The 12,464-nt window shown below is 44.9% G+C and overlaps 1 protein-coding gene across 2 annotated transcripts in view; it reads left to right on the top strand.

The window, feature by feature from the left end:
* Positions 1-12,464, top strand: part of LOC146990832 (uncharacterized) — a 52,153-nt gene that overhangs the window by 14,770 nt on the left and 24,919 nt on the right. For both annotated transcript variants that reach the window (XM_085800005.1, XM_085800014.1), the window contains exons 2-3: positions 4,051-4,139; positions 11,101-11,155. The gene's annotated coding sequence lies outside the window, so the exon portion shown is untranslated. The remainder of the gene's footprint in view (positions 1-4,050; positions 4,140-11,100; positions 11,156-12,464) is intronic.

Below are 12,464 nucleotides of genomic sequence, written 5' to 3'. Positions count from 1 at the left end.
TTTGGGTAATTAGATTTTCTATGCTCTTCAATCTAATTTACTATTCGTTTCAAGCAAATGGTGAAACAGTCAGACGCTGCCATGTTTTCAAAAAGGAGCCGTCGTTGTGGGAATTGGAAACGGTCCCCCACCCCCGTGCTGGAGAGACAGGGGATTGCTCCTGTGATCCTGGTGATGCTGTAGTGGTGATCAAGTCCCCGGCTCAGTCATAAACAAGCGTCTGCCAGTGGGAGTGATTACGAGGTCCATGTCTGGGTGAAAGTATTAACACAGAGCCGACTGCAAGGCTTAGTGTTGGAGAGCTTGGATGCAAACATGTTATTGTGACATACAGGGTTTGTCATTTAACACTGTTTGTTGTTGTTATTATTATTTTAAAGTATTTTGGGGGGGCTTTTTGCCTTTAAAGGGGACATATTATGGAAATATCACTTTTTGAAGGCTTTTTAACATATATCTGGGTGTTTGTCTTACGTGGTTTTACGAGCTGTTCCCTCGGTTGTCTGACAATGATGTAATTAGTTTTCAAATTTGCATAATACCACTCCTACCCGGGGCTGATAGAAGGGGCGGGGCAAGCAGTGGTTAATTTGTATTTAAAGGGACAGGCACTGAAACCAGCCGTTCTGAACAGGGCTGTTTTGAGAGGATGAAAAGAGCTGTGATGTTTGATCCTTGGGGTATTCAGAAGCATGTCACAGACATGTCTTTAAGACACCTGGGAACTATTTCAATTTTTGGAAAGGGGGCATGATATGTCTCCTTTAATTGATAGGATAGTAGAGAGAGACAGGAAATGGGGAGGCAGAGAGAGGGGGAATGAAATGCAGCAAAGGTATATAGGGCACCTGCTCAATCCACCGATCTATTAGGCCCCTATAGTGGTTATTATTAGCTGAGATTGGCTCTAAACATTTAATTGTGTGAGTTAAACTGGTTTTCCCTATTACCTTTCGTCTCAACCTTCCTCTGCCACTGTGCAGTGAACCCAGCCTTTAATCGGTGGTGTGCGCATTCACGTCAGGTCCTCTCTGCTCTCTGGTAATGCACATCAGTCGAGCTGGACATCACAGCTGTAATGACACCTCTGTGTTTGATGGAGCCATCGCTGAACCGTGCTCTCAAACACCTGCAACAAATTTGCCTGCTCAGTTGAACTCAGCTTGTGTCGCTGCTGCTCCTGCTGCTGCTGCATCTTTAAAAGGCTTGAGTCATGCTTTCAGCAGGGGGGGAAGGGAAAAAAAAAAAGGTCTGATGGGGTGACAGCTTGGTCGACAGATTTTTTTGGGTATGATGATACACTTTGCAAGTCTGTAATTCATGGGCTAGATGGATTCCAGTGACAGTCAGCACCTGTTTGTTTTGCTGCAGAAACACATGATGCTCAGTTTGTTTTCCTTCACACTGCAGCCATTTGCTTTCGAGTGTAGCCTCTTGCTAAAGCTAATCCAGGCCTGCATGTGTGTGTGTTAGACACAGGACAGGAGAAGCCTAATTATTGTATTGTGGTTAATTCACTGTCGTTGTTTCATTCATTTGAGGACTAAATGCAAAGATATGATCATTCACAACACATCAAACAAGACTGCTCCAGACTTGGAAATACTCAAAACCATCTCTGAAATCTCCCAAATCTGGATGATGGGGTCCGGGCAGATTACACCGAGGCTGTGATGATCCGTTGGGCTAATCCCGATCATACTGATTTGGCAGAGCCCCAATCTTGCCACAGGGGGAGCAGACTACAACCGGCTACACGCCCTGACCCCCACCTTCCAAAACAGCAATGAGATTGACCTACCTTTTAAATTGGGATTAGACGTTAAGGTTTTATTGTGACCCCATGATATAATATGCACCCATTTGATGAAATAAAATGATTTCTGTTGATACTAGATGACTTCAAACTGCTTTAAAATGAGATCACACACACAAAATAATCAGACATTGACTTTAAAGGGTCTTAGTTGTCCTTAAAACACAGTGCTGTTTGCATTTTAACAAAGGTGTTTCTGTTTTTTTAACTCTCCGTATGTGCAGGTTAAACCAAATAATGCGTGATCTGGCGACTGTGAGTTCAGCCCGCCGCTGCGTCTGTTGGTGGTGCGGCCGCGGCAGATTGGCGTTAGCGCCACCAGCATCTGCTTTCTGGCAGCGGAAGCAGAGGGGGGAGAGATTAGACGTTAGCGGCCGTGCTAGCTTGGCTCCGCAGCTCCAGTCCAGGCCCCGGCCTCTAATCAGTGCTGGCAACAGGCCTCCCTAAAGGCGGCTGGCGTTGACAGGACTGTCTGCGCCTCTTAGCGCTTTGAGTCCCTGCACTAGTCTCTCCCTTTAAATGCCACCCAACTGTCCCTTTTACCTCCGAAGCCAGCACCGAACCCTTTTCGCAATATGTGAAAATTTGAAAATCCTCTGCACAATTCAATTTGACGGCAGAGTAATCTTTCCACTGCCACTTATAATGTCTCATTTGCTTTCTTTAAACCTGATCCAGCCCCCCCACCCCCACGCTGACAGGTTGATTACAGTCCTCCTCCGATGGCTCTTTGTAACTAACCCCCTCTCCCATCCCGAAACACGACGGGCTAATGATGGGACGGAGAGAGGATGTGATGTGGGATGGAAGGAGCAACGCTGGCTTGCTCATTTCCCTCTCCTCCTCTAATTTTTTAAGTGGTTTTGGGATCCGTATGACTGTGTCCCTTTATGAATCAGCCTCGCAAACAGCCTTCAGTGGTCTCGCTGAGGTTTGGCGATCATGTCGGGGAGTGTCTCTTGACATCAGTCTGGTCATACTGGTTTGCTTCAGTGGCTTAATTTATTTACTTCTCAAAGGATGGGTTCCGAATTTTTCAAGTCTATGTTAATATAATACTCAGATGCTGAATGCATATTGAACATTGTGTGCAAAGCTGAGCCAAAAAAGACTCAACCAAGCAGCAGTGAGCTCAAAGATACTAATGTGCACACACATACAAGGAGTCATGTGATCTGCCATCAATAAAAACAAATGGATCGATAGAGCTGATGTGTTTCTCAGTTGGAACCGATCGGCTCAGCTCATGATTACTGTGTTTATCCACGTCCCCTGCTCGTGCCGCTGATGGATTGTTAAAGAGTGGGACCTTTCTGTAAGCCTCCGGACTATAAATACATTTCATTTCATGTGGTTTTGAGGTTGGAGTAATGAGCAGGGAATTAGGCTTTCAGCCGTCAGCACTTGGTGCTACTGGGGCTGGAGCTTTAGCTCTTGCTTGTCTGGACTCTGCAGTCTCTGTTTCTGTCTCCCTCAGACCTTCTCTCCCCCCACCACCCCTTTCCTCCCCCACCACCTCCCCTCTCTGCCTTTGTTTCAGTGCTGCTGCTGCAGTTGGCCATGCCTGCAAATGAGCACTGGGACACAGCAATTATTCAGCATGGGGCAAGCCACCCCCCCTCTCCACACACCCTTCAATTCATATACATGTGGACTCAGGCTGCAGACGCCGTCATGTTTAAACGTTTCATGCATTGATAATGTGAGCGAAAGAACAGATTTTCTTACGGGTGAGATAAACAGAGAGAGAAGAGAATGGAATATGCTTGTGGAAATTTCTTGGATGGAGTCTTTTTATCTCTGAAGTCAATTCCCTTGGGGCTTCATATCCCTTTCAAACATGAATTAATGTGACTGACACACACACACACACACACACACATACACACTTGCATTTCTTGTGCTCAGGCATACCCAAAAAAAAAAAAAAAGAAAAAAAAAAAACCCTTCCTCCCCGCCCCCAGTGCAATGCAGACTCTTTTGGTTGCAGTGTGTGTGTGCTGGTGAAGGAGACATGGTGAGCAGTGGGGGGTAGCAGAGCAGACTGACCGACGTGAGACAGCACCCCCCCCCCGGTTGGCTCGTTCTGTCTATGTGTGTACGTGTGTGTGTGGAGGTTTCCGAGAGAGAGTGTGTATACGCTGCAGCAGCGCCGGCTCCACTTCACTCCTGTTTCTCATCTTCTTTTTCTCTCCTCCTGTCTTTTCTTCTCCTCTCTCTCTCTCTCTCTGCAGAAGCCGCTGCCGTGCCCTCCCCCCCCAACCTCGTACCCTCTTTGCAGACAAAAAACAAACCTGGAATAACAACAGCTCCAGCCCACCAGGTAAGATGTTGTACACGTCTCTTTGGGTATCATTCATTGTTAAGGATGTTTCCTGCTGACAGATCTGAACTGCAGCATGTTGTTGTGATGATGTGATGAACCGGGGGCTGCTGCTTTTTTGTTTTTTTTCCTGTATTTGACCTTTATACTTTGTGACGTACCTCGTCTAGACATGGCTGATTATTCACCCTCAGTTTGCTGTTGCTGTGTGTGTTTGTGTTTGTGTGTGCGTAAGACCCTGATCTCACGTGATTTTTGTTTTTTTGCACAAAAGCATCAGTGACACCCAGCCGTTGGAAATAAAATAATGGCCATTGTGATATATTTAGAGGCTGAGGCGGCAAGGCATGTGGCCGTTGGCGGTTTTGGCGACTCGTTGCCAACAGATTGTTGGTGGTTTCTCCGTGGGAGTGACATCAAGCCCGAGCGAGACCGCAGGAAACACATTACTGCGCCCGTCAGCGCCGTTGGACGGGGCAGGTGGTGATGGAGGGATGAGACGGCAAATCTGACTCCACGTCTTTACCTTTCCCCCTCCGAGCCTTTTCTTGTCTTTTCCTATCTTCTATCCCTCCCGCTCTGTTTACGCCTCACTTGTTGCCTCACATGTATCTGTTTTGATGTATGTGAGGACTCTCCCACTCAACCACAGGGGGAGAATGAGTAACACTAAATAGAAAACCCCATTGTTTCACCTCGTTTTAACTCCACCGCTGACAAGTAATTGAAACAGTCTTGCATGTGTTTGTCTTTGACAGTGTGGAGAAGTCACCAGGGAGTCCACACTGACACACACAAACACACACTTTGCCCTTCTCCCCATCTCCCTCTGTCTCTGTCTGCCTGCATGGTTGCTGGGCAGCACTCAGGCGAGCTGTCCTCTTTTGGGATGACACGCCATGGCACAGGAAGGGGGAGGACGAGGCGAGGACATGCCCTCTCCCTGTTCTGCGCTTTCGGGGTCACAAATTCTCCCCCAAATCGTCCTCCATCCTCACCCCTCCTCCCGCATCCCTCCGTTGCTTCTGTCCAGCTCGTGCCCCCGGAGCGAGGTCGTCTGTTTGGCACCGAGGCCGCCGAGTCGGTCGGTTAACCAACTGTTGCCGGCGCTCGCAGGGCAAAAGCGAGTGGGAGAGACAGGGGACATTGTTTCGGAGTCAACATTGCCCTCGGTTTCCAACTGCTGTGTGTCAGCGAGGCATCTGAACTGTAATGGAGACAAATGTAGGTGTTGCAGAAATGCAAAAGTGCAAAGAAAAGCTTCTTTCTCTCCTGTGGTGTCGGTTAGAAACAACAGCACATCACGTTTTAGAAATAACCCTGCTAGTTATTAGTGGCTCGTTAAATATCCAACACCCACATGAGAATTTCACTGGAACAACATCACCCTCTCACTCTGCAGTAACGTAGGTGCTATTCAGAGACAAACAGTTGGAGGGAAGGACTCAGTTGAGTCGAGGCCGCCCTCGATTTTTGACTGGAATGCCCTCGAGTGTCTGCTGTCATGCCATAAGTGATGAGTACGAAGCTGGACGTCGGAGCTCTGACAGCTCTTGAGGTGAGCTGCAGAGACAGATAGATGCAGACAGGGACAGACTGCAGGAAAGTTAGAGAAACTGTTGCACAGGCTGGTTGAGTGTGTTTTTAAGGAATTTATCACAGAAGATAGTGCGAGGGTCACATATTACTAAAGAGCCAAGCATCTGCTCATCTAATCCACAAAGAACTTCAACTGTTTTTGGTATTTGTAATATCAGGAGAAGAATTTATAATTCATGACACCTACATCATGTGCTAACTGATTAAATTGGTAATTTAAGACTGACTGTGAAGAATTTAAAGATGGGATTTATCATTTGTCATCTTAGATTTAAAAACTAAACGCCAGACAATAAGAGGAAATACAACTACAACTATTTGAGATATACATTCAGGCATAATTTTAAAAAACATGTCTCACAGACATACAGTATAGGATTTGCCAAAGCCGGTCGACTTAAAAGACCTTATTAGTTTGAGTGTGCTTGCATTCTTTAGAAGGTTCTCCAGTAGTGAAATCACAGCCTCCGGGCCTCGGTCTGGACCGCCCTGTCCTGACATGCTGATTGAAGAATGTGTGTTATACTCTGAGGCCATTAAAGAATATGTATGTCTATGTATGGACCAGTCCTGCCACCTGTCTCCACTGTCAAGTGCAGCTGCTGCCTCGGAGGCACAGAGACCTGCACCTGGTCCCTGCCACAGCAACACAAAGTGCTGCTCACATGTGTTTAAGCTTGTACACCGAGGTGCAGAGAGCGTGTTTGAATTCTTTCATCTAAACTATGAGGCATGCATGTGTGTGTCGGTCCAAGGTCTCCCCTGTTGTCCTCTGCTCAGTCGGCTGCTGTCAGTGATGTCAGATCCTCTCTCTCTTTTTTCTTTTTTTTATGTACTAGAAAAAAAGTCGACTTGGCTTCAAGCACAGCATGTGACCCCCTCCTCCTCCCCCCGCCTCCCTCCCTCCCTCTCTGCCAGTCTCACCATTGACATTGCCGCCAAGCCGGTGCAGCTCTGGAGGCCTGATCAGACCCTCTCTCTCCTTCTCTTTATTTTTCCAGACAGTTTCTGCCCTCTGTTGGTTGATAGGGTTCGTCCTAATTGTCTAGTGGTTCCCTCATGTTTTATTTTTACTGTCTCTGGTGTAAATAAAACCTGAGTGGTTTAAAAATCTATAGAAATTACATTTAAGACTCATCACAACAAACTCTAAAAGCTTTATCTCTCTAGTATTACTTCTGTTTCTCTCAGAAATATGCTCCAAACAAACTTTGCAATGATTTATTTTCATTTCTCCATAATTTATGTGCAAGGTTATGTCCATAAAGACATTCCGTTTGAGTGTCTCTGTCTTGTCCCTGCCGGTTTTGGGAATGCAGCTCATTATACCTCTCATGACCTTCTTGGAACTGTTGCTGCAGCCATATCACCAGTTGGTCTGCTCATACTCATCTCTTCTCTCTGCTTCTTTAGATTAATTAATGAGCTTCTTCCCTTGGCAGAGTTTGGCTCATTAGCCACACAGACCTCTCTCTGTACTCCGCCGAGTGTGGAGGTGAAGAAAACGGCCTCCCCTCGCCTCCTATTTACATCTGTTGGATCGCACCGAACCTCATGGAGAGTCGTGATTAAGAAAACAACAAAAAAGATGAAGTGAATCACAGATGCAATTACCCACTGGCTCACATAAAGGAAAGTCAGTGGTGAAAAGATAATAAGAAACGCTTCATGCCAAATCTGGAATGGTTGTCAACACACAAATGATGTGGAAGAGTAATTAAGGATGTGCAATATAAATCTCAGTTGTTGCTTTTAAGTCTTAATGTAGCAGTTGTTAAGAAAATTAATGAAATGATGTCTCTAGATGCTTTTACTTTGAAATCTCCCCATGTGCTTCATCTATCAGAGCATTCTGGCGGTGTCACCCTTGAATATCCTCAATAACCTTCAACACAAACTCCTCCGCTTTCATGTGTTGTGTACATGCGTGTGTTTTTGTGTTTGCTGTTTGGAAGGCGTGGGCTGACCTGAGGGTGTGTTTGCGCATGTGTTTGCGTGTCTGTGGGGAGACGGGGGGGGGCTGTCCGTGTGAATTATAGATGAGGACGTGGGGGCGATGGCCAAGTTAAAAGGGAGGAAGCGGAGACCTCAGAGGAGAAGGCTCTGTCAGATTTACTGGCTGGACCCTCAGGTTGGACCAAAACATACAGTTCACCGCAGACACAGTCCAAGCAAACCGCTGCAGCTTCAGCAGCCACGTTTTCTCCTTAAATCATCCCGTCCTCTCTCATTAGGCTCCTTTTAATACACTTGTGTCATTTTTATTTCAGCAAAATCACAGTGTGGGTTTTAAAAATTGGGGTTTTGATTTCACTTCAGTGTCTCCTTCAAAAACAAAAAAACAAATGACAGTTCAATGATTTAACCTTCGTCCGTCTTGTTTTAGCTTTCTGCTACCATCTATGATGCTAGGGTGTTTTGAAAATTTGTTTTTCTGGTTACATTGTTAGGCTTCCTTATCCATGAAAATATTGGTTTTAATATTTTTTGGTGTGCTACCATTTCTTGTGTCTTGACTCGAGTCTTAAATCAGCTGTAAAACACAGTAGTTTTTGTTTTATTTTGTTTAAATAGAGCCTCCTGACAAAGTCAAAAAGCTTTGATGCTATAAACAAATTTACCAGAAACCTGAAAACGGGTCATTGGTAACCCGAACACAAGAGGAAGGTTAAAGCATCCTGGGATTTTTGGCATAAGTCATAAGCTCTCACTCTTTTTAGCTTTTTGGCACCTGCCAGAGGAGGTAGCAGTAGCAACTAAGCCCTCAGGTGACATAATACGAGCTCTGGCAGCAATATTCAGTGTCCTCAGGAAACTAGGACGATGTAACAAAATAATCCTAGTCATGTCAGTATTGGGTGTTTTACAGTAGATAACTTTTAGTTAGCTTAGGCCAAAATACCATGTAAGACGGTAAGACGGTTTGCTGCAGAAGCCAAAGACAAAAAAGCGAATGATCAAAGTTCCCTCCATTATCCGGATCTCTACATCACTGTCTCTATTTTCTTATCAATAAAGCTCAATAGAACTGAAGCAGATAATTCTGAAAATGTGGTTTTCCCTTTTATCTCCTCTGTCGGCTCATTTCAGTAACATTCACAGTGAGGTTTATCAGGCCTTTTAGCACGGGGGCCCAGATTAGGATTCATTTCCTGTTTGCCTCGTCTCTGATAGATGAAGTCAAATCTTAGGATTAGGTCGGCCCCTGACCTCCTTCCCCTCCTTCCTCCTTCCTCGGGCCGTGACTCTTCCCTTCCTCCGTTTCTGTTTGACCCATTTGGCCTTCTTCGGCCTCCTTGGGGGAGCGTGAGGTCAAGATCAAGATGTGCAGTCAGCTGTGATCCACCTTTTCCAGGGGCTTGTTTGTTTAACCTTGTTTGTTGCCTTCTGTTAAATCAACTGAGAAGATGCGCTGCTGGGTTCAGGTTCGACCTGGGTGACAGATAAGATTGTGGAGATGTCAAATCTTCACTGCAAGATCCTGTAAACGCTGTAATTAATGACTTTGGAGATAAGATATGGCCCACGCAACCTCACAGGAGGAGAAAATGGGGTGGTTTTGCAGTTTCTAGTGCTTTGCGCAGATGAAAAAAACATCTTTTACTCATGAATCTGTTATTCAACCAATTAGAGTCAACTTGCATCAATTGCAGAGATCACAAATCCCCAAAAATATAAATAAATCACAACAGTTTTCATAAGAGAGGATCATTTCCTGTCACTGTTCAAAACATGTGCTTTTAAGTATAAGGCGTCTATTCCTGTCATGCTCCTGATATTTTTGGGCCAAGTGGTAACTACACTTCTCTCCTCGTCCTTCTCGTTTCCTGGCTAAGCCTCTCTGCCATGCAGCCGTCCCTCAGAAGAGGCATTACTTCCTGCGTGACATAAGTTTCCCTTTTTTCTTTCTCTGTATCTTACAGTTTTTCTTCCTCTCCACACTCCTTCCATAATAACCTTGCAGTCATACAATATGATAAATGACAGGACATAACCCTCACAAATGAGTGGAGGAAAACAACAAATGCTCATTCTTCCTCTGAATGTGTTTTGTAATCTCATCGATCAGTCCTTCAAATTAAAAGCACAGTGGTTTTAAGACAAAGTGCATGTTTTAAATTACAGTCTTTTATGGTTCGACATAAACTTTCCGTAGAGAGTCTGTGAAACAGCTAAACCATCCTTTTAAAGGATTTTTCTTTCCTCTGTTAATCCTGGCTTATTCCTCTCTCCCCTCTGATAACTCCATATATTTTTATGTTATCGTACAAGGCCTGATGACCAAAGCTCCAAAAAGGTTGTAGTAAACTGAAATGATCCTTCAATAGAAGACAAAAATAATACTTGTCTTTCCTCCTCTGTGCCTATTTTCCCTCTGTTTTTCACTCCAGCCTGTTCTTATAAATCACCCTCCTTCCTGTTTGGAGAATCCCTGCTCCACTCTCGTTGCGTCCCCCTTACTTCATGTCTCTTTGTCTCTCTGTCCAACTGTCGGTTTCGGCGCCAGAGCCCCACGATGGTGCTTTCACACTGTTTTAATGTTAACAGGATGCTCTGTGTTCTGCCTCCATGCAGTCCCGCAGCAGAGCAGACGTGCAAATCTGTCTTTCTTCATGGCCGCCTTAAGCCTTAACTCATCCCTTGGCTCGGCCCCAGTGGACCAATCCAGGAATTTGACAAATCTTAAAGTGGAGTCCGACTAGTTGGCACATAAAAGACGTGCTCGCTTGTAATCACTTGTTTATGAAAAAGAATCACTGTGATCGCATGTTGGATTATTATCATCATTGCAGTTGCCTTGGAAACTCTTACTTTAATATGCCTCAGCTTTCCATTTTCTTTCAAGTTTATAGCTTTAGTTCAGTAGAAGCATCCGTAATGGCGTCTGCGTATAATTGTGATCGAGCAATTTCATTGTAAAACAGTTTGTCAGCATAAAATACACAACACAATCTTGTGATATGACTCAATTAAAAAACAGATGTGGACTTCTCTGAATAGACGGTATTGTTTTTGGCCGGGGCTGTTGTGTGCAGAACATCAGCAGCAGCTTAAAAGAGCTACAAGGCCTCACTGAGGTTTGGATTCATGTCGCTGGCAGACTCCAGGTTACAGAGCTAAGCTGCTGTGTGCATGCATGGCTGTGTTCGACATGAAGCCCAGATGAGAGAAAAAAGAGGAGAAAAAAGCTCCTCATTTGATTCCAGACCAGTCATGCCGGATTCAGAAGTTAGAGCGTAAAGATGTTGCTGCATTAAATGGGTTCAGACTCGTCCTCCGACCCCCTTGTTTATATAACTCTCAATTTTGTGCTTTCCTAACATGTATTCTCTCTCTGTCTTCTCTTGCATCCTTCACGCAGGTCTGAGCAGACTCTCTGCACTCCTCCGCTTCATCCATCAGCGCCAGAAAGTCCGGTAAGCTATGACAAAAGCACAAAGATGTGAATAGTCGACAGCTGCGGCCTATAACATTGACTGTGTTCAGCATGTCAGCTCCCTGACATTAGCCACAATAATGATTCTACTGTAACAGTGACTTTTGCAAGGCTGCTCATATCCAGGCACCAGCACAGATGTGTAATGCACAATAACATTTCTCATGCACAAAGTCGTAAAATTAGATAAACCAGTTTGTTTACATAGCCGTTATTAAGCAGATGATCAAAATGTTGTGAATTAAACTACAGTATATACTAAAGCATTATGTTGTAATAATGAATGGACTGATAAAGATAGTATAGACTCTGTTGTTTCTTCCCTGAGCTGGAGGACAAAAATAAACTGCTGTTACTGAGATATTTCAAGCAAAAGCAAAAGCAAAACGTCTTTTGGCACCAGGGACAGTCACTAGGGTTTCTCCTCTGGGCCCCATGAATGTCTGGACGACGTTCCATGGCAATTCATGTCGATGTCGGTTGGGATGTTTCAGTCCGGGTAAATGTGGCGGACCACGTCAATGATTGAAACAACTCTGAGTCTTTTTAGCATGAATACAAAATGCAGCGATTCCTGGGGCACTTAAATATCTTAAAGGCAAATGCAGAGACTGCTTGCCAAAAAACAGCGATTTTGCATTAATTTACCTCACAACTTGTCCACCAGAGCGTTTTGGAGTTGTTGGATTGTGTATTTGATTAGTTTGATGAGGGAAACCAAGAAATCCCACTAGCCTCCGTAGCATAGCTCTGAGCAGCTCACCGCTCTGCTCCGCTGTTGTAAAAACAGCTTGCACCGACAATTAAAGGTAACACACCTACTCTTAAGACTATAGGGATTATGGCAATGAGCCAATTTGCCAAAATGTTGAATTATCCCTTTAAAGAAAAACATAGAAGTCTGGCCCGTTGCCAGAAGAAACGCTAGTGCCCTCCCATGACATTTCACACTCACTTTTCCCATGACTCATAGGCCCGGGAGTCAGATCTAAGTGGCTGCACTCAGCCAGATGATTAGCTTGGCTGTTCATGAATGTGTAATAGAAGGGGAATTACGCTCACCAACATGTGGGAAAGGGGCAATGGGGCAATTGTTGATGCAACGCAACAAGATATTTTTTGAAACGGCCCGTCATTAAGTTGAAACTCCAGTATCATGTTTTGAGCTTTCGCTGTTTGAGTTACATGGCAGGAAGTGAAATGACAGAGCGAGGGGCCAAAAGTAGATTTGGTGGTGAATGTTGTTTCACAGAACTCCTCTGTTTGTGTGAGTGTGTCTATACTTAGCT

Source organism: Trachurus japonicus, chromosome 2 (assembly GCF_045865225.1).
Source record: "Trachurus japonicus isolate A0001 chromosome 2, Traja_1.0".
Classification (NCBI taxonomy): Eukaryota; Metazoa; Chordata; class Actinopteri; order Carangiformes; family Carangidae; genus Trachurus; species Trachurus japonicus.
This window is presented reverse-complemented; position numbering and strand designations above follow the sequence as displayed.